The sequence below is a fragment of the Tenrec ecaudatus genome, chromosome X, assembly GCF_050624435.1.
Source record: "Tenrec ecaudatus isolate mTenEca1 chromosome X, mTenEca1.hap1, whole genome shotgun sequence".
Classification (NCBI taxonomy): domain Eukaryota; kingdom Metazoa; phylum Chordata; class Mammalia; order Afrosoricida; family Tenrecidae; genus Tenrec; species Tenrec ecaudatus.
In genome coordinates this window covers 68,684,381-68,707,825 of record NC_134548.1, presented here as the reverse complement: position 1 = coordinate 68,707,825, position 23,445 = coordinate 68,684,381, and positions in this window count along the sequence as shown.

The following is a 23,445-nucleotide window of genomic DNA, read 5'->3' as shown; positions in this document are numbered from 1 at the left end:
GACTATGTAGGTTACCTAGCCGCCACTTGGACTATCGAGGTTAGCTAACTGGCACTTGGACTATCTAGGTTCCCTAGCTGGCACTTGGACTATGTAGGTCAACTAGCGGGCCCTTATACTACCTATGTTAGCTAACGGGCACTTAGATTATGTAGTTTAACTAGGGGGCACTTGGAATTTGTAGGTTAACTAGCGGACACTTGCACTATGTAGGTTAACTAGCGGGCCCATGGACTATGTAGGTTTACTAGCGGGCCTTTGGACTATCTAGGTTCCCTCAAGGGCACTTGGGCTATCTTGGTTACCGAACGGGCACTTGAACTATCTAGGTTATCTAGCGGGAACTTGGACATTGTATGTTCCCTAGCAGGCACTTGGCTTATCTATGTTAACTGGCGGGCAATTGGAATATGTAGGTTAACTAGCAGACACTTGCACTATGTCGGTTACCTTGCAGGCACTTGGACTATCTAGGTTAACTAGCGGGCACTTGGACTATGTAGGTTCCTTAGCGGGCACTTGGACAATCTAGGTTGCCTAGCGGGCACTTGTACTATGTAGGTTAACTAGCGTGCCCTTGGACTATCTAGGTTACGTAGCGGGCACTTGGTATATAGGTTAACTAGCGGGCATTTGGACTATGTAGGTTAACTAGCGGACACTTACACGATCTAGGTTAACTAGCGGGCCCTTGCACTATGTAGGTTAACTAGCGGGCCATGGATTATGTAGGTTTACTAGCAGGCACTTGGACTATCTAGGCAAACTAGCGGGCACTTGGACTATGCAGCTTCCCTAGCGGGCATTTGGACTATCTAGGTTACCTAGCGGGCACTTGGACTATCTAGCTTACCTAGCGAGCACTTGGACTATCTAAGTTACCTAGCAGGCACTTTGACTATCTAGGTTAACTAACGGGCACTTGGACTATGTAGGTTGCCTAGCGGGCACTTGGATTATGTAGGTTCCCTAGCGGGCACTTGGACTATCTAGGTTAACGAACGGGCACCTGGACTGTCTAGGTTACATAGCGGCACTTGGACTTCTAGGTTAACGAATGGGCACTTGGACTATGTATGTTGCCTGGCGGGCACTTGGACTATCTAGCTTACCTAGCGAGCACTTGGACTATCTTAGTTACCTAGCAGGCACTTTGACTATCTAGGTTAACTAACGGGCACTTGGACTATGTAGGTTGCCTAGCGGGCACTTGGACTATCTAGGTTAACGAACGGGCACCTGGACTGTCTAGGTTACATAGTGGCACTTGGACTTCTAGGTTAACGAACGGGCACTTGGACTATGTATGTTGCCTAGCGGGCACTTGGACTATCTAGGTTAGCTAACGGGCACTTGGACTATCTAAGTAACCTAGCGGGAACTTGGACAATGTAGGTTACCTAGCAGGCACTTGGACTATCTAGGTTACCTAACGGGCACTTTCACTATCTAGGTTACCTAGCTGGCACTTGGACTATGTAGGTTACCTAAAGGGCACTTTGACTATCTAGGTTACCTAGCGGGCACTTTGATTATCTAGGTTAACTAACGGGAACTTAGACTATCTAGGTTACCTAGCGGGCACTTGGATTATCTAGGTTACCTAGCGGTTCCCTGGACTATGTAGGTTACCTAGCGGGCACTTGGACGATCTAGGTTGACTAGCGGGCACTTGGACTATATAGGTTACCTAGCGGGCACTTGGACTATCGAGGTTAACGAACGGGCACTTGGACTATGTAGGTTACCTAGCAGGCACTTGGACTATCTAGGTTACCTAGATAGCACTTGGACTATATAGGTTCCCTAGCGGGCACTTGGACTATCTAGGTTAACGAACGGGCACTTGGACTATGCAGGTAACCTAGCGGCACTTGGACTGTCTAGGTTACATAGCGGGCACTTGGACTTCTAGGTTAACGAACGGGCACTTGGACTATGTATGTTGCCTAGCGGGCACTTGGACTATCCAGGTTAGGTTACGGGCACTTGGACTATCTAGGTTACCTAGCAGGAACTTGGACAATGTAGGTTACCTAGCAGGCACTTGGACTATCTAGGTTACCTAACGGGCACTTTCACTATCTAGGTTACCTAGCTGGCACTTGGACTAAGTAGGTTACCTAAAGGGCACTTTGACTATCAAGGTTACCTAGCGGGCACTTGGACAATCTAGGTTAACTAACTGGCACTTGGACTATGTAGGTTCCCTAGCGGGCCCTTGGACTATGTAAGTTCCCTAGCGGGGACTTGGACTATGTGGGTTAACTAGAGGGCATTTGGACTATGAAGGTTACCTTGCGGGCACTTGGACTATGTAGGTTCCTTATCGGGCACTTGGAGAATGTAGGTTAACTAGGGGGCACTAGGACTATGTAGGCTACGTAGAGGGCCCTTGGACTATCTAGGTTACCTAGCGGGCATTTGGATTATGCAGGCTCCCTAGCGGGCATTTGGACTATATAGATTCCTTAGCGGGCACTTAGACTTTGTATGTTACCTAGCGGGCACTTGGACTACTTTGGTTACCTAGCGGGCACTTGGATTATCTAGGTTACCTAGCGGGCCCTTGGACTATGTAGGTTACCAGCGGGCACTTGGACAATCTAGGTTAACGAACGTGCACTTGGACTATGTAGGTAACCTAGCGGGCACTTGGACTGTCTAGGTTACCTAGCGGGCACTTGGACTTTCTAGGTTAACGAACGGGCACTTGGACTATGTAGGTTAACTAGCGGACACTTCGACTATCTAGGTTAGCTAACGGGCAATTGGACTATCTAGGTTACCTTGGGGGCACTTGGACTATGTAGGTTCCCTAGCGGGCACGTGGACTATTTAGGTTACCTAGCAGGCACTTTGACTATCTAGGTTAACTAAAGGGCACTTGGACTATGTAGGTTGCCTAGCGAGCACTTGGACTATGTAGGTTCCCTAGGGGGAACTTGGACTATGTAGGTTCCCTATCGGGTACTTGGACTGTCTAGGTTAACTAGTGGGCAATTGGACTCTCTAGGTTACCTAGTGGGCACTTGGACTATGTACGTTTCCTAGCGGGCACATAGGCTATCTACGATACCTAGCGGGCACGTGGACTATGTAGGTTAACGAATGGGCACTTGAACTATGTAGTTTACCTAGCAGGCACTTGGCCTATGTAGGTTAACTAGCGGGCACTTGGACTATCTAGGTGACCTACGGGCACTTGGACTATCTAGGTTAACTAGCGGGCACTTGGACTATCTAGTTTAACTAGCGGGCGCTTGGACCATGTAGGTTCCCTAGCGGGCATTTGGACACTATAGGTTACCTAGCGGGCACTTGGACTATCTAGGTTAACTAGCGGGCACTTGGACTATGTATGTTCCAGAGCGGGCAATTGGACTATGTAGGTTCCCTAGTGGGCACTTGGACTATCTAGATTCCCTAAAGGGCACTTGGACTATGTAGGTTACCGAACGGGCACTTGGACTATCTAGGTTACATAGCGGGAATTGGACAATGTAGGTTAACTAGCGGACAATTGGACGATCTAGGTTAACTAGCGGACACTTGCACAATGTACCTTCCCTAGGGGGCACTTGGACTATCTAGGTTAACTAACGGGCACTTCGATTGTGTAGGTCCCCTAGCGGGCCCTTGGACTATGTAAGTTCCCTACCAGGCACTTGGACTATGTAGGTTCCCTAGCGGGTATTTGGACTATATAGGTTACCTAGCGGGCACTTGGACTATGTAGGTTACCTATCGGGCACTTGGACTATCTAGGTTAACAAACGGGCACTTAGACTATGTAGGTAACCTAGCGGGCACTTGGACAGTCTAGGTTACCTAGCTGGCACTTAGACTATGTAGGTCAACTAGCGGGCCCTTGGAATATCAAGGTTAGCTAACGGGCACTTAGATTATGTAGGTTACCTAGCGGGCACTTGGAGTATGTAGGCTAACTAGGGGCCCCTTGGACGATCTAGGTTACCTAGCGGGTACTTGAACTATCTAGGCTAACTAGCGGGCACTTGCACTATCTAGGTTACCTAGTGGGCACTTGGACTATGTAAGTTCCCTAGCGGGCACTTGGACTGTCTATTTTAACTAGCGGGCACTTGGACTATCTAGGTTAACTAGCGTGCACTTGGACTATGTAGGTTCCCTAGCGGGCACTTGGACTATGTAGGATCCCTATTGGACATTTGGACTACTTTGGTTACCTAGCGGGCACAGGGACTATCTAGGTTAACTAGCGGGCACTTGGACTATCTAGGTCAACTAGCGGGCCCTTGTACTTTGTAGGTTAACTAGCGAGCACTAGGACTATCTAGGTTAACTAGCGGACCTTGGACTATGTGGGTTAACTAGCGGGCCCTTGGGCTAGGTAGGTTAACTAGCGGGCACTTGGACGATCTAGGTTAACTAGAGGGCAATTGGACTATATAGGTTACCTTGCGGGCATTTGGACCATGTAGGTTCCCAGGCGGGCATTTGGACTATATAGACAACCTAGCGGGCACTTAGAATTTGTAGGTTACCTAGTGGGCACTTGGACTATCTAGGTTACCTAGCTGGCACTTGAATTATCTACGTTGCCTAGCGGGTTCTTGGAGTATGTAGGTTACCTAGAGGGCTGTTGGACTATCTAGGTTACCTAGCGGGCCCTTGGACTATGTGAGTTAACTAGAGGGCATTTGGACTATGAAGGTTACCTAGCGGGCACTTGGACTATGTAGGTTCCTTATCGGGCACTTGGAGAATGTAGGTTAACTAGGGGGCACTAGGACTATGTAGGTTACCTAGAGGGCCCTTTGACTATCTAGATTACCTAGCGGGCATTTGGATTATGTAGGCTCCCTAGCGGGCATTTGGACTATATAGATTCCTTAGCGGGCACTTAGACTTTGTAGGTTACCTAGCGGGCACTTGGACTACTTTGGTTACCTAGCGGGCACTTGGACTATCTAGCGTACCTAGCGGGCCCTTGGACTATGTAGGTTACCAGCGGGCACATGGATAATCTAGGTTAACGAACGTGCACTTGGACTATGTAGGTAACCTAGCGGGCACTTGGACTGTCTAGGTTACCTAGCGGGCACTTGGACTTTCTAGGTTAACGAACGGGCACTTGGACTATGTAGGTTAACTAGCGGACACTTCGACTATCTAGGTTAGCTAACGTGCATTTGGACTATCTAGGTTACCTTGCGGGCACTTGGACTATGTAGGTTCCCTAGCGGGCACGTGGACTATTTAGGTTACCTAGTAGGCACTTTGACTATCTAGGTTAACTAACGGGTACTTGGACTATATAGGTTGCCTAGCGAGCACTTGGACTATGTAGGTTCCCTAGGGGGAACTTGGACTATGTAGGTTCCCTATCGGGTACTTGGACTGTCTAGGTTAACTAGTGGGCAATTGGACTGTCTAGGTTACCTAGTGGGCACTTGGACTATGTACGTTCCCTAGCGGGCACATGGGCTATCTACGTTACCTAGCGGGCACTTGGACTATGTAGGTTAACGAACGGGCACTTGGACTATGTAGTTTACCTAGCAGGCACTTGGACTATGTAGGTTAACTAACGGGCACTTGGACTATCTAGGTTACCTACCGGCACTTGGACTATCTAGGTTAACTAGCGGGCACTTGGACTATCTAGGTTAACTAGCGGGCGCTTGGACCATGTAGGTTCCCTAGCGGGCATTTGGACACTATAGGTTACCTAGCGGGCACTTGGACTATCTAGGTTAACTAGCGGGCACTTGGACTATGTATGTTCCAGAGCGGACAATTGGACTATGTAGGTTCCCTAGTGGGCACTTGGACTATCTAGATTCCCTAAAGGGCACTTGGACTATCTAGGTTACCGAACGGGCACTTGGACTATCTAGGTTACCTAGCGGGAACTTGGAATATATAGGTTAACTAGCGGACAATTGGACGATCTAGGTTAACTAGCGGACACTTGCACTATGTAGGTTACCTAGCAGGCACTTGGACTATCTAGGTTAACTAGCGGGCACTTGGACTATCTAGGTTAACTAGCGTGCACTTGGACTATGTAGGTTCCCTAGTGGGCACTTTGACTCTGTATGTTCCCTACGGACACTTGAACTAGGTAAGTTAATTACCGGACACTTGGACTATGTAGGTTAAATAGCGGACCCTTGGACTATCTAGGTTACCTAGCGGCCACTTGGACTATGTAGGTTAACTACCGGGCACTTGCACTATCTAGGTTTCCGAACGGCTATTTGGACTATGTAGGTAACCTAGCGGGCACTTGGAGAGTCTAGGTTATCTAGCGGGCACTTGGACTTCTGGGTTAACTAAAGGGCACTTGGACTATGTATGTTGCATAGCATGCAATTGGACTATCTAGGTTAGGTAACGGGCACTTGAACTATCTAGGATTCATAGAGGGCACTTGGACAATCTAGGTTAACTAGAGGGCACTTGGACTATCTAGGTTAACTAGCATGCACTTGGACTATCTAGGTTTCTTAGCGGGTACTTGGACTATGTAGGTTAACTAGCGGGCCCTTGGACTATGTAGATTAACTAGCGGCACTTGGACTATCTACGTTAACTAGCGGGCCCTTGCACTATGTAGATTCCCTAGCGGGCATTTGGACTATACAGATAACCTAGCGGGCATTTTGACTTTGTAGGTTACCTAGCGGCACATGGACTATCTAGGTTACCTAGCTGGCACTTGAACTATCTACGTTATAGCGAGTTCTTGGAGTATGTAGGTTACCTAGCTGGCTGTCGGACTATCTAGGTTACCTAGCGGGCACTTGGACTATCTAGGTTAACTAACGGGCACTTCGATTGTGTAGGTCCCCTAGCGGGCCCTTGGACTATGTAAGTTCCCTACCAGGCACTTGGACTATGTAGGTTCCCTAGCGGGTATTTGGACTATATAGGTTACCTAGCGGGCACTTGGACTATGTAGGTTACCTATCGGGCACTTGGACTATCTAGGTTAACAAACGGGCACTTAGACTATGTAGGTAACCTAGCGGGCACTTGGACAGTCTAGGTTACCTAGCTGGCACTTAGACTATGTAGGTCAACTAGCGGGCCCTTGGAATATCAAGGTTAGCTAACGGGCACTTAGATTATGTAGGTTACCTAGCGGGCACTTGGAGTATGTAGGCTAACTAGGGGCCCCTTGGACGATCTAGGTTACCTAGCGGGTACTTGAACTATCTAGGCTAATTAGCGGGCACTTGCACTATCTAGGTTACCTAGTGGGCACTTGGACTATGTAAGTTCCCTAGCGGGCACTTGGACTGTCTATTTTAACTAGCGGGCACTTGGACTATCTAGGTTAACTAGCGTGCACTTGGACTATGTAGGTTCCCTAGCGGGCACTTGGACTATGTAGGATCCCTATTGGACATTTGGACTACTTTGGTTACCTAGCGGGCACAGGGACTATCTAGGTTAACTAGCGGGCACTTGGACTATCTAGGTCAACTAGCGGGCCCTTGTACTTTGTAGGTTAACTAGCGAGCACTAGGACTATCTAGGTTAACTAGCGGACCTTGGACTATGTGGGTTAACTAGCGGGCCCTTGGGCTATGTAGGTTAACTAGCGGGCACTTGGACGATCTAGGTTAACTAGAGGGCACTTGGACTATATAGGTTACCTTGCGGGCATTTGGACCATGTAGGTTCCCAGGCGGGCATTTGGAATATATAAACAACCTAGCGGGCACTTAGAATTTGTAGGTTACCTAGTGGGCACTTGGACTATCTAGGTTACCTAGCTGGCACTTGAATTATCTACGTTGCCTAGCGGGTTCTTGGAGTATGTAGGTTACCTAGAGGGCTGTTGGACTATCTAGGTTACCTAGCGGGCCCTTGGACTATGTGAGTTAACTAGAGGGCATTTGGACTATGAAGGTTACCTAGCGGGCACTTGGACTATGTAGGTTCCTTATCGGGCACTTGGAGAATGTAGGTTAACTAGGGGGCACTAGGACTATGTAGGTTACCTAGAGGGCCCTTGGACTATCTAGATTACCTAGCGGGCATTTGGATTATGTAGGCTCCCTAGCGGGCATTTGGACTATATAGATTCCTTAGCGGGCACTTAGACTTTGTAGGTTACCTAGCGGGCACTTGGACTACTTTGGTTACCTAGCGGGCACTTGGACTATCTAGGTTACCTAGCGGGCCCTTGGACTATGTAGGTTACCAGCGGGCACATGGATAATCTAGGTTAACGAACGTGCACTTGGACTATGTAGGTAACCTAGCGGGCACTTGGACTGTCTAGGTTACCTAGCGGGCACTTGGACTTTCTAGGTTAACGAACGGGCACTTGGACTATGTAGGTTAACTAGCGGACACTTCGACTATCTAGGTTAGCTAACGTGCATTTGGACTATCTAGGTTACCTTGCGGGCACTTGGACTATGTAGGTTCCCTAGCGGGCACGTGGACTATTTAGGTTACCTAGTAGGCACTTTGACTATCTAGGTTAACTAACGGGTACTTGGACTATATAGGTTGCCTAGCGAGCACTTGGACTATGTAGGTTCCCTAGGGGGAACTTGGACTATGTAGGTTCCCTATCGGGTACTTGGACTGTCTAGGTTAACTAGTGGGCCATTGGACTGTCTAGGTTACCTAGTGGGCACTTGGACTATGTACGTTCCCTAGCGGGCACATGGGCTATCTACGTTACCTAGCGGGCACTTGGACTATATAGGTTAACGAACGGGCACTTGGACTATGTAGTTTACCTAGCAGGCACTTGGACTATGTAGGTTAACTAACGGGCACTTGGACTATCTAGGTTACCTACCGGCACTTGGACTATCTAGGTTAACTAGCGGGCACTTGGACGATCTAGGTTAACTAGAGGGCACTTGGACTATATAGGTTACCTTGCGGGCATTTGGACCATGTAGGTTCCCAGGCGGGCATTTGGAATATATAAACAACCTAGCGGGCACTTAGAATTTGTAGGTTACCTAGTGGGCACTTGGACTATCTAGGTTACCTAGCTGGCACTTGAATTATCTACGTTGCCTAGCGGGTTCTTGGAGTATGTAGGTTACCTAGAGGGCTGTTGGACTATCTAGGTTACCTAGCGGGCCCTTGGACTATGTGAGTTAACTAGAGGGCATTTGGACTATGAAGGTTACCTAGCGGGCACTTGGACTATGTAGGTTCCTTATCGGGCACTTGGAGAATGTAGGTTAACTAGGGGGCACTAGGACTATGTAGGTTACCTAGAGGGCCCTTGGACTATCTAGATTACCTAGCGGGCATTTGGATTATGTAGGCTCCCTAGCGGGCATTTGGACTATATAGATTCCTTAGCGGGCACTTAGACTTTGTAGGTTACCTAGCGGGCACTTGGACTACTTTGGTTACCTAGCGGGCACTTGGACTATCTAGGTTACCTAGCGGGCCCTTGGACTATGTAGGTTACCAGCGGGCACATGGATAATCTAGGTTAACGAACGTGCACTTGGACTATGTAGGTAACCTAGCGGGCACTTGGACTGTCTAGGTTACCTAGCGGGCACTTGGACTTTCTAGGTTAACGAACGGGCACTTGGACTATGTAGGTTAACTAGCGGACACTTCGACTATCTAGGTTAGCTAACGTGCATTTGGACTATCTAGGTTACCTTGCGGGCACTTGGACTATGTAGGTTCCCTAGCGGGCACGTGGACTATTTAGGTTACCTAGTAGGCACTTTGACTATCTAGGTTAACTAACGGGTACTTGGACTATATAGGTTGCCTAGCGAGCACTTGGACTATGTAGGTTCCCTAGGGGGAACTTGGACTATGTAGGTTCCCTATCGGGTACTTGGACTGTCTAGGTTAACTAGTGGGCCATTGGACTGTCTAGGTTACCTAGTGGGCACTTGGACTATGTACGTTCCCTAGCGGGCACATGGGCTATCTACGTTACCTAGCGGGCACTTGGACTATGTAGGTTAACGAACGGGCACTTGGACTATGTAGTTTACCTAGCAGGCACTTGGACTATGTAGGTTAACTAACGGGCACTTGGACTATCTAGGTTACCTACCGGCACTTGGACTATCTAGGTTAACTAGCGGGCACTTGGACTATCTAGGTTAACTAGCGGGCGCTTGGACCATGTAGGTTCCCTAGCGGGCATTTGGACACTATAGGTTACCTAGCGGGCACTTGGACTATCTAGGTTAACTAGCAGGCACTTGGACTATGTATGTTCCAGAGCGGACAATTGGACTATGTAGGTTCCCTAGTGGGCACTTGGACTATCTAGATTCCCTAAAGGGCACTTGGACTATCTAGGTTACCGAACGGGCACTTGGACTATCTAGGTTACCTAGCGGGAACTTGGAATATATAGGTTAACTAGCGGACAATTGGACGATCTAGGTTAACTAGCGGACACTTGCACTATGTAGGTTACCTAGCGGGCACTTGGACTATCTAGGTTAACTAGCGGGCACTTTGACTATGTAGGTTAACTAGCGGACACTTGCACTATGTAGGTTACCTAGCGGGCACTTGGATTATGTAGGTTAACTAGGAGGCCCTTGGACTATCTAGGTTACCTAGCAGGCACTTGGACTATGTAGGTTAACTAGCGGGCACTTGGACGATCTAGGTTAACTAACGGGCACTTGGACTATCTAGGTTACCTACCGGCACTTGGACTATCTAGGTTAACTAGCGGGCACTTGGTCTATGTAGGTTATATAGCAGACACTTGCACTATGTAGGTTACCTAGCGGGCACTTGGACTATATAGGTTAACTAGCGGGCACTTGGACTATCTAGGTTAACTAGCGGGCACTTTGACTATGTAGGTTAACTAGCGGACACTTGCACTATGTAGGTTACCTAGCGGGCACTTGGATTATGTAGGTTAACTAGCAGGCCCTTGGACTATCTAGGTTACCTAGCAGGCACTTGGACTATGTAGGTTACCTAGCAGACACTTGCACTATGTAGTTTACCTAGCGGGCACTTGGACTATGTAGGTTAACTAGCAGGCATTTGGACAATTTGGGTTAACTAACGGGCACTTGGACTATCAAATTAACAAGCGAGCCCTTGGACTATCTAGGTTAACTAGCGGGCCCTCGGACTATCTAGGTTACCTAGATAGCACTTGGACTATATAGGTTCCCTCGCGGGCACTTGGACTATCTAGGTTAACGAACGGGCACTTGGACTATGCAGGTAACCTAGCGGGCACTTGGACTGTCTAGGTTACATAGCGGGCACTTGTACTTCTATGTTAACGAACGGGCACTTGGAATATGTATGTTGCCTAGCGGGCACTTGGACAAACTAGGTTAGGAAACGGGCACTTGGACTATCTAGGTTACCTAGCGGGAACTTGGACAATGTACGTTACCTAGCAGGCACTTGGACTATCTAGGTTAACTAGCGGGCATTGGACTATCTAGGTTACCTAGCGGGAACTTGGACTATCTAGGTTACCTAGCGGGCCCTTGGACTATGTAGGTTGCCTAGCGGGCACTTGGACTATGTAGGTTACCTAGCGGGCACTTGGATTATGTAGGTTCCCTATCGGGCACTTGGACTATGTAGGTTAACTAGCGGGCACTTGGACTGTCTAGGTTACCTAGCGGGCACTTGGATTATCTAGGTTAACGAAAGGGCACTTGGACTATGTAGGTTACCTAGCCGCCACTTGGACTATCTAGGTTCCCTAGCTGGCACTTGGACTATGTAGGTCAACTAGCGGGCCCTTATACTACCTAGGTTAGCTCACGGGCACTTTGATTATGTAGTTTAACTAGGGGGCACTTGGAATTTGTAGGTTAACTAGCAGACACTTGCACTATGTAGGTTAACTAGCGGGCCCATGGACTATGTAGGTTTACTAGCGGGCCTTTGGACTATCTAGGTTCCCTCAAGGGCACTTGGGCTATCTTGGTTACCGAACGGGCACTTGAACTATCTAGGTTATCTAGCGGGCACTTGGACTATGTAGGCTAATTAGGGGGCCCTTGAACGATCGAGGTTACCTAGCGGGTACTAGAACTATCTAGGTTAACTAGCGGGCACTTGCACTATCTAAGTTACCTAGCGGGCACTTGGAATAAGTACGTTCCCTAGCGGGAACTTGGACTATGTATGTTCCCTAGCGGGCACTTGGATTATCTATGTTAACTGGCGGGCACTTGGAATATGTAGGTTAACTAGCGGACACTGGCACTATGTCGGTTACCTAGCAGGCACTTGGACTATCTAGGTTAACTAGCGGGCACTTTGACTATATAGGTTAACTAGCGTGCACTTGGACTATGTAGGTTCCTTAGCGGGCACTTGGACAATCTAGGTTGCCTAGCGGGCACTTGTACTATGTAGGTTAACTAGCGTGCCCTTGGACTATCTAGGTTACGTAGCGGGCACTTGGTATATAGGTTAACTAGCGGGCATTTGGACTATGTAGGTTAACTAGCGGACACATACACGATCTAGGTTAACTAGCGGGCCCTTGCACTATGTAGGTTAACTAGCGGGCCATGGATTATGTAGGTTTACTAGCAGGCACTTGGACTATCTAGGCAAACTAGCGGGCACTTGGACTATGTAGCTTCCCTAGCGGGCATTTGGACTATCTAGGTTACCTAGCGGGCACTTGGACTATCTAGCTTACCTAGCGAGCACTTGGACTATCTAAGTTACCTAGCAGGCACTTTGACTATCTAGGTTAACTAAAGGGCACTTGGACTATGTAGGTTGCCTAGCAGGCACTTGGACTATGTAGGTTACCTAGCGGGCACTTGGATTATGTAGGTTCCCTATCGGGCACTTGGACTATGTAGGTTAACTAGCGGGCACTTGGACTGTCTAGGTTACCTAGCGGGCACTTGGATTATCTAGGTTAACGAAAGGGCACTTGGACTATGTAGGTTATCTAGCCGCCACTTGAACTATCGAGGTTAGCTAACTGGCACTTGGACTATCTAGGTTCCCTAGCTGGCACTTGGACTATGTAGGTCAACTAGCGGGCCCTTATACTACCTATGTTAGCTAACGGGCACTTAGATTATGTAGTTTAACTAGGGGGCACTTGGAATTTGTAGGTTAACTAGCGGACACTTGCACTATGTAGGTTAACTAGCGGGCCCATGGACTATGTAGGTTTACTAGCGGGCCTTTGGACTATCTAGGTTCCCTCAAGGGCACTTGGGCTATCTTGGTTACCGAACGGGCACTTGAACTATCTAGGTTATCTAGCGGGAACTTGGACATTGTATGTTCCCTAGCAGGCACTTGGCTTATCTATGTTAACTGGCGGGCAATTGGAATATGTAGGTTAACTAGCAGACACTTGCACTATGTCGGTTACCTTGCAGGCACTTGGACTATCTAGGTTAACTAGCGGGCACTTGGACTATGTAGGTTCCTTAGCGGGCACTTGGACAATCTAGGTTGCCTAGCGGGCACTTGTACTATGTAGGTTAACTAGCGTGCCCTTGGACTATCTAGGTTACGTAGCGGGCACTTGGTATATAGGTTAACTAGCGGGCATTTGGACTATGTAGGTTAACTAGCGGACACTTACACGATCTAGGTTAACTAGCGGGCCCTTGCACTATGTAGGTTAACTAGCGGGCCATGGATTATGTAGGTTTACTAGCAGGCACTTGGACTATCTAGGCAAACTAGCGGGCACTTGGACTATGCAGCTTCCCTAGCGGGCATTTGGACTATCTAGGTTACCTAGCGGGCACTTGGACTATCTAGCTTACCTAGCGAGCACTTGGACTATCTAAGTTACCTAGCAGGCACTTTGACTATCTAGGTTAACTAACGGGCACTTGGACTATGTAGGTTGCCTAGCGGGCACTTGGATTATGTAGGTTCCCTAGCGGGCACTTGGACTATCTAGGTTAACGAACGGGCACCTGGACTGTCTAGGTTACATAGCGGCACTTGGACTTCTAGGTTAACGAATGGGCACTTGGACTATGTATGTTGCCTGGCGGGCACTTGGACTATCTAGCTTACCTAGCGAGCACTTGGACTATCTTAGTTACCTAGCAGGCACTTTGACTATCTAGGTTAACTAACGGGCACTTGGACTATGTAGGTTGCCTAGCGGGCACTTGGACTATCTAGGTTAACGAACGGGCACCTGGACTGTCTAGGTTACATAGTGGCACTTGGACTTCTAGGTTAACGAACGGGCACTTGGACTATGTATGTTGCCTAGCGGGCACTTGGACTATCTAGGTTAGCTAACGGGCACTTGGACTATCTAAGTAACCTAGCGGGAACTTGGACAATGTAGGTTACCTAGCAGGCACTTGGACTATCTAGGTTACCTAACGGGCACTTTCACTATCTAGGTTACCTAGCTGGCACTTGGACTATGTAGGTTACCTAAAGGGCACTTTGACTATCTAGGTTACCTAGCGGGCACTTTGACTATCTAGGTTAACTAACGGGAACTTAGACTATCTAGGTTACCTAGCGGGCACTTGGATTATCTAGGTTACCTAGCGGTTCCCTGGACTATGTAGGTTACCTAGCGGGCACTTGGACGATCTAGGTTGACTAGCGGGCACTTGGACTATATAGGTTACCTAGCGGGCACTTGGACTATCGAGGTTAACGAACGGGCACTTGGACTATGTAGGTTACCTAGCAGGCACTTGGACTATCTAGGTTACCTAGATAGCACTTGGACTATATAGGTTCCCTAGCGGGCACTTGGACTATCTAGGTTAACGAACGGGCACTTGGACTATGCAGGTAACCTAGCGGCACTTGGACTGTCTAGGTTACATAGCGGGCACTTGGACTTCTAGGTTAACGAACGGGCACTTGGACTATGTATGTTGCCTAGCGGGCACTTGGACTATCCAGGTTAGGTTACGGGCACTTGGACTATCTAGGTTACCTAGCAGGAACTTGGACAATGTAGGTTACCTAGCAGGCACTTGACTATCTAGGTTACCTAACGGGCACTTTCACTATCTAGGTTACCTAGCTGGCACTTGGACTAAGTAGGTTACCTAAAGGGCACTTTGACTATCAAGGTTACCTAGCGGGCACTTGGACAATCTAGGTTAACTAACTGGCACTTGGACTATGTAGGTTCCCTAGCGGGCCCTTGGACTATGTAAGTTCCCTAGCGGGGACTTGGACTATGTGGGTTAACTAGAGGGCATTTGGACTATGAAGGTTACCTTGCGGGCACTTGGACTATGTAGGTTCCTTATCGGGCACTTGGAGAATGTAGGTTAACTAGGGGGCACTAGGACTATGTAGGCTACGTAGAGGGCCCTTGGACTATCTAGGTTACCTAGCGGGCATTTGGATTATGCAGGCTCCCTAGCGGGCATTTGGACTATATAGATTCCTTAGCGGGCACTTAGACTTTGTATGTTACCTAGCGGGCACTTGGACTACTTTGGTTACCTAGCGGGCACTTGGATTATCTAGGTTACCTAGCGGGCCCTTGGACTATGTAGGTTACCAGCGGGCACTTGGACAATCTAGGTTAACGAACGTGCACTTGGACTATGTAGGTAACCTAGCGGGCACTTGGACTGTCTAGGTTACCTAGCGGGCACTTGGACTTTCTAGGTTAACGAACGGGCACTTGGACTATGTAGGTTAACTAGCGGACACTTCGACTATCTAGGTTAGCTAACGGGCAATTGGACTATCTAGGTTACCTTGGGGGCACTTGGACTATGTAGGTTCCCTAGCGGGCACGTGGACTATTTAGGTTACCTAGCAGGCACTTTGACTATCTAGGTTAACTAAAGGGCACTTGGACTATGTAGGTTGCCTAGCGAGCACTTGGACTATGTAGGTTCCCTAGGGGGAACTTGGACTATGTAGGTTCCCTATCGGGTACTTGGACTGTCTAGGTTAACTAGTGGGCAATTGGACTCTCTAGGTTACCTAGTGGGCACTTGGACTATGTACGTTTCCTAGCGGGCACATAGGCTATCTACGATACCTAGCGGGCACGTGGACTATGTAGGTTAACGAATGGGCACTTGAACTATGTAGTTTACCTAGCAGGCACTTGGACTATGTAGGTTAACTAGCGGGCACTTGGACTATCTAGGTGACCTACGGGCACTTGGACTATCTAGGTTAACTAGCGGGCACTTGGACTATCTAGTTTAACTAGCGGGCGCTTGGACCATGTAGGTTCCCTAGCGGGCATTTGGACACTATAGGTTACCTAGCGGGCACTTGGACTATCTAGGTTAACTAGCGGGCACTTGGACTATGTATGTTCCAGAGCGGGCAATTGGACTATGTAGGTTCCCTAGTGGGCACTTGGACTATCTAGATTCCCTAAAGGGCACTTGGACTATGTAGGTTACCGAACGGGCACTTGGACTATCTAGGTTACATAGCGGGAATTGGACAATGTAGGTTAACTAGCGGACAATTGGACGATCTAGGTTAACTAGCGGACACTTGCACAATGTACCTTCCCTAGGGGGCACTTGGACTATCTAGGTTAACTAACGGGCACTTCGATTGTGTAGGTCCCCTAGCGGGCCCTTGGACTATGTAAGTTCCCTACCAGGCACTTGGACTATGTAGGTTCCCTAGCGGGTATTTGGACTATATAGGTTACCTAGCGGGCACTTGGACTATCTAGGTTAACTAGCGGGCACTTGGACTATGTATGTTCCAGAGCGGACAATTGGACTATGTAGGTTCCCTAGTGGGCACTTGGACTATCTAGATTCCCTAAAGGGCACTTGGACTATCTAGGTTACCGAACGGGCACTTGGACTATCTAGGTTACCTAGCGGGAATTGGACTATGTAGGTTAACTAGCGGACAATTGGACGATCTAGGTTAACTAGCGGACACTTGCACAATGTACCTTCCCTAGGGGGCACTTGGACTATCTAGGTTAACTAACGGGCACTTCGATTGTGTAGGTCCCCTAGCGGGCCCTTGGACTATGTAAGTTCCCTACCAGGCACTTGGACTATGTAGGTTCCCTAGCGGGTATTTGGACTATATAGGTTACCTAGCGGGCACTTGGACTATGTAGGTTACCTATCGGGCACTTGGACTATCTAGGTTAACAAACGGGCACTTAGACTATGTAGGTAACCTAGCGGGCACTTGGACAGTCTAGGTTACCTAGCTGGCACTTAGACTATGTAGGTCAACTAGCGGGCCCTTGGAATATCAAGGTTAGCTAACGGGCACTTAGATTATGTAGGTTACCTAGCGGGCACTTGGAGTATGTAGGCTAACTAGGGGCCCCTTGGACGATCTAGGTTACCTAGCGGGTACTTGAACTATCTAGGCTAACTAGCGGGCACTTGCACTATCTAGGTTACCTAGTGGGCACTTGGACTATGTAAGTTCCCTAGCGGGCACTTGGACTGTCTATTTTAACTAGCGGGCACTTGGACTATCTAGGTTAACTAGCGTGCACTTGGACTATGTAGGTTCCCTAGCGGGCACTTGGACTATGTAGGATCCCTATTGGACATTTGGACTACTTTGGTTACCTAGCGGGCACAGGGACTATCTAGGTTAACTAGCGGGCACTTGGACTATCTAGGTCAACTAGCGGGCCCTTGTACTTTGTAGGTTAACTAGCGAGCACTAGGACTATCTAGGTTAACTAGCGGACCTTGGACTATGTGGGTTAACTAGCGGGCCCTTGGGCTATGTAGGTTAACTAGCGGGCACTTGGACGATCTAGGTTAACTAGAGGGCACTTGGACTATATAGGTTACCTTGCGGGCATTTGGACCATGTAGGTTCCCAGGCGGGCATTTGGAATATATAAACAACCTAGCGGGCACTTAGAATTTGTAGGTTACCTAGTGGGCACTTGGACTATCTAGGTTACCTAGCTGGCACTTGAATTATCTACGTTGCCTAGCGGGTTCTTGGAGTATGTAGGTTACCTAGAGGGCTGTTGGACTATCTAGGTTACCTAGCGGGCCCTTGGACTATGTGAGTTAACTAGAGGGCATTTGGACTATGAAGGTTACCTAGCGGGCACTTGGACTATGTAGGTTCCTTATCGGGCACTTGGAGAATGTAGGTTAACTAGGGGGCACTAGGACTATGTAGGTTACCTAGAGGGCCCTTGGACTATCTAGATTACCTAGCGGGCATTTGGATTATGTAGGCTCCCTAGCGGGCATTTGGACTATATAGATTCCTTAGCGGGCACTTAGACTTTGTAGGTTACCTAGCGGGCACTTGGACTACTTTGGTTACCTAGCGGGCACTTGGACTATCTAGGTTACCTAGCGGGCCCTTGGACTATGTAGGTTACCAGCGGGCACATGGATAATCTAGGTTAACGAACGTGCACTTGGACTATGTAGGTAACCTAGCGGGCACTTGGACTGTCTAGGTTACCTAGCGGGCACTTGGACTTTCTAGGTTAACGAACGGGCACTTGGACTATGTAGGTTAACTAGCGGACACTTCGACTATCTAGGTTAGCTAACGTGCATTTGGACTATCTAGGTTACCTTGCGGGCACTTGGACTATGTAGGTTCCCTAGCGGGCACGTGGACTATTTAGGTTACCTAGTAGGCACTTTGACTATCTAGGTTAACTAACGGGTACTTGGACTATATAGGTTGCCTAGCGAGCACTTGGACTATGTAGGTTCCCTAGGGGGAACTTGGACTATGTAGGTTCCCTATCGGGTACTTGGACTGTCTAGGTTAACTAGTGGGCCATTGGACTGTCTAGGTTACCTAGTGGGCACTTGGACTATGTACGTTCCCTAGCGGGCACATGGGCTATCTACGTTACCTAGCGGGCACTTGGACTATGTAGGTTAACGAACGGGCACTTGGACTATGTAGTTTACCTAGCAGGCACTTGGACTATGTAGGTTAACTAACGGGCACTTGGACTATCTAGGTTACCTACCGGCACTTGGACTATCTAGGTTAACTAGCGGGCACTTGGACGATCTAGGTTAACTAGAGGGCACTTGGACTATATAGGTTACCTTGCGGGCATTTGGACCATGTAGGTTCCCAGGCGGGCATTTGGAATATATAAACAACCTAGCGGGCACTTAGAATTTGTAGGTTACCTAGTGGGCACTTGGACTATCTAGGTTACCTAGCTGGCACTTGAATTATCTACGTTGCCTAGCGGGTTCTTGGAGTATGTAGGTTACCTAGAGGGCTGTTGGACTATCTAGGTTACCTAGCGGGCCCTTGGACTATGTGAGTTAACTAGAGGGCATTTGGACTATGAAGGTTACCTAGCGGGCACTTGGACTATGTAGGTTCCTTATCGGGCACTTGGAGAATGTAGGTTAACTAGGGGGCACTAGGACTATGTAGGTTACCTAGAGGGCCCTTGGACTATCTAGATTACCTAGCGGGCATTTGGATTATGTAGGCTCCCTAGCGGGCATTTGGACTATATAGATTCCTTAGCGGGCACTTAGACTTTGTAGGTTACCTAGCGGGCACTTGGACTACTTTGGTTACCTAGCGGGCACTTGGACTATCTAGGTTACCTAGCGGGCCCTTGGACTATGTAGGTTACCAGCGGGCACATGGATAATCTAGGTTAACGAACGTGCACTTGGACTATGTAGGTAACCTAGCGGGCACTTGGACTGTCTAGGTTACCTAGCGGGCACTTGGACTTTCTAGGTTAACGAACGGGCACTTGGACTATGTAGGTTAACTAGCGGACACTTCGACTATCTAGGTTAGCTAACGTGCATTTGGACTATCTAGGTTACCTTGCGGGCACTTGGACTATGTAGGTTCCCTAGCGGGCACGTGGACTATTTAGGTTACCTAGTAGGCACTTTGACTATCTAGGTTAACTAACGGGTACTTGGACTATATAGGTTGCCTAGCGAGCACTTGGACTATGTAGGTTCCCTAGGGGGAACTTGGACTATGTAGGTTCCCTATCGGGTACTTGGACTGTCTAGGTTAACTAGTGGGCCATTGGACTGTCTAGGTTACCTAGTGGGCACTTGGACTATGTACGTTCCCTAGCGGGCACATGGGCTATCTACGTTACCTAGCGGGCACTTGGACTATGTAGGTTAACGAACGGGCACTTGGACTATGTAGTTTACCTAGCAGGCACTTGGACTATGTAGGTTAACTAACGGGCACTTGGACTATCTAGGTTACCTACCGGCACTTGGACTATCTAGGTTAACTAGCGGGCACTTGGACTATCTAGGTTAACTAGCGGGCGCTTGGACCATGTAGGTTCCCTAGCGGGCATTTGGACACTATAGGTTACCTAGCGGGCACTTGGACTATCTAGGTTAACTAGCAGGCACTTGGACTATGTATGTTCCAGAGCGGACAATTGGACTATGTAGGTTCCCTAGTGGGCACTTGGACTATCTAGATTCCCTAAAGGGCACTTGGACTATCTAGGTTACCGAACGGGCACTTGGACTATCTAGGTTACCTAGCGGGAACTTGGAATATATAGGTTAACTAGCGGACAATTGGACGATCTAGGTTAACTAGCGGACACTTGCACTATGTAGGTTACCTAGCGGGCACTTGGACTATCTAGGTTAACTAGCGGGCACTTTGACTATGTAGGTTAACTAGCGGACACTTGCACTATGTAGGTTACCTAGCGGGCACTTGGATTATGTAGGTTAACTAGGAGGCCCTTGGACTATCTAGGTTACCTAGCAGGCACTTGGACTATGTAGGTTAACTAGCGGGCACTTGGACGATCTAGGTTAACTAACGGGCACTTGGACTATCTAGGTTACCTACCGGCACTTGGACTATCTAGGTTAACTAGCGGGCACTTGGTCTATGTAGGTTATATAGCAGACACTTGCACTATGTAGGTTACCTAGCGGGCACTTGGACTATATAGGTTAACTAGCGGGCACTTGGACTATCTAGGTTAACTAGCGGGCACTTTGACTATGTAGGTTAACTAGCGGACACTTGCACTATGTAGGTTACCTAGCGGGCACTTGGATTATGTAGGTTAACTAGCAGGCCCTTGGACTATCTAGGTTACCTAGCAGGCACTTGGACTATGTAGGTTACCTAGCAGACACTTGCACTATGTAGTTTACCTAGCGGGCACTTGGACTATGTAGGTTAACTAGCAGGCATTTGGACAATTTGGGTTAACTAACGGGCACTTGGACTATCAAATTAACAAGCGAGCCCTTGGACTATCTAGGTTAACTAGCGGGCCCTCGGACTATCTAGGTTACCTAGATAGCACTTGGACTATATAGGTTCCCTCGCGGGCACTTGGACTATCTAGGTTAACGAACGGGCACTTGGACTATGCAGGTAACCTAGCGGGCACTTGGACTGTCTAGGTTACATAGCGGGCACTTGTACTTCTATGTTAACGAACGGGCACTTGGAATATGTATGTTGCCTAGCGGGCACTTGGACAAACTAGGTTAGGAAACGGGCACTTGGACTATCTAGGTTACCTAGCGGGAACTTGGACAATGTACGTTACCTAGCAGGCACTTGGACTATCTAGGTTAACTAGCGGGCATTGGACTATCTAGGTTACCTAGCGGGAACTTGGACTATCTAGGTTACCTAGCGGGCCCTTGGACTATGTAGGTTGCCTAGCGGGCACTTGGACTATGTAGGTTACCTAGCGGGCACTTGGATTATGTAGGTTCCCTATCGGGCACTTGGACTATGTAGGTTAACTAGCGGGCACTTGGACTGTCTAGGTTACCTAGCGGGCACTTGGATTATCTAGGTTAACGAAAGGGCACTTGGACTATGTAGGTTACCTAGCCGCCACTTGGACTATCTAGGTTCCCTAGCTGGCACTTGGACTATGTAGGTCAACTAGCGGGCCCTTATACTACCTAGGTTAGCTCACGGGCACTTTGATTATGTAGTTTAACTAGGGGGCACTTGGAATTTGTAGGTTAACTAGCAGACACTTGCACTATGTAGGTTAACTAGCGGGCCCATGGACTATGTAGGTTTACTAGCGGGCCTTTGGACTATCTAGGTTCCCTCAAGGGCACTTGGGCTATCTTGGTTACCGAACGGGCACTTGAACTATCTAGGTTATCTAGCGGGCACTTGGATTATGTAGGCTAATTAGGGGGCCCTTGAACGATCGAGGTTACCTAGCGGGTACTAGAACTATCTAGGTTAACTAGCGGGCACTTGCACTATCTAAGTTACCTAGCGGGCACTTGGAATAAGTACGTTCCCTAGCGGGAACTTGGACTATGTATGTTCCCTAGCGGGCACTTGGATTATCTATGTTAACTGGCGGGCACTTGGAATATGTAGGTTAACTAGCGGACACTGGCACTATGTCGGTTACCTAGCAGGCACTTGGACTATCTAGGTTAACTAGCGGGCACTTTGACTATATAGGTTAACTAGCGTGCACTTGGACTATGTAGGTTCCTTAGCGGGCACTTGGACAATCTAGGTTGCCTAGCGGGCACTTGTACTATGTAGGTTAACTAGCGTGCCCTTGGACTATCTAGGTTACGTAGCGGGCACTTGGTATATAGGTTAACTAGCGGGCATTTGGACTATGTAGGTTAACTAGCGGACACATACACGATCTAGGTTAACTAGCGGGCCCTTGCACTATGTAGGTTAACTAGCGGGCCATGGATTATGTAGGTTTACTAGCAGGCACTTGGACTATCTAGGCAAACTAGCGGGCACTTGGACTATGTAGCTTCCCTAGCGGGCATTTGGACTATCTAGGTTACCTAGCGGGCACTTGGACTATCTAGCTTACCTAGCGAGCACTTGGACTATCTAAGTTACCTAGCAGGCACTTTGACTATCTAGGTTAACTAAAGGGCACTTGGACTATGTAGGTTGCCTAGCAGGCACTTGGACTATGTAGGTTACCTAGCGGGCACTTGGATTATGTAGGTTCCCTATCGGGCACTTGGACTATGTAGGTTAACTAGCGGGCACTTGGACTGTCTAGGTTACCTAGCGGGCACTTGGATTATCTAGGTTAACGAAAGGGCACTTGGACTATGTAGGTTATCTAGCCGCCACTTGAACTATCGAGGTTAGCTAACTGGCACTTGGACTATCTAGGTTCCCTAGCTGGCACTTGGACTATGTAGGTCAACTAGCGGGCCCTTATACTACCTATGTTAGCTAACGGGCACTTAGATTATGTAGTTTAACTAGGGGGCACTTGGAATTTGTAGGTTAACTAGCGGACACTTGCACTATGTAGGTTAACTAGCGGGCCCATGGACTATGTAGGTTTACTAGCGGGCCTTTGGACTATCTAGGTTCCCTCAAGGGCACTTGGGCTATCTTGGTTACCGAACGGGCACTTGAACTATCTAGGTTATCTAGCGGGAACTTGGACATTGTATGTTCCCTAGCAGGCACTTGGCTTATCTATGTTAACTGGCGGGCAATTGGAATATGTAGGTTAACTAGCAGACACTTGCACTATGTCGGTTA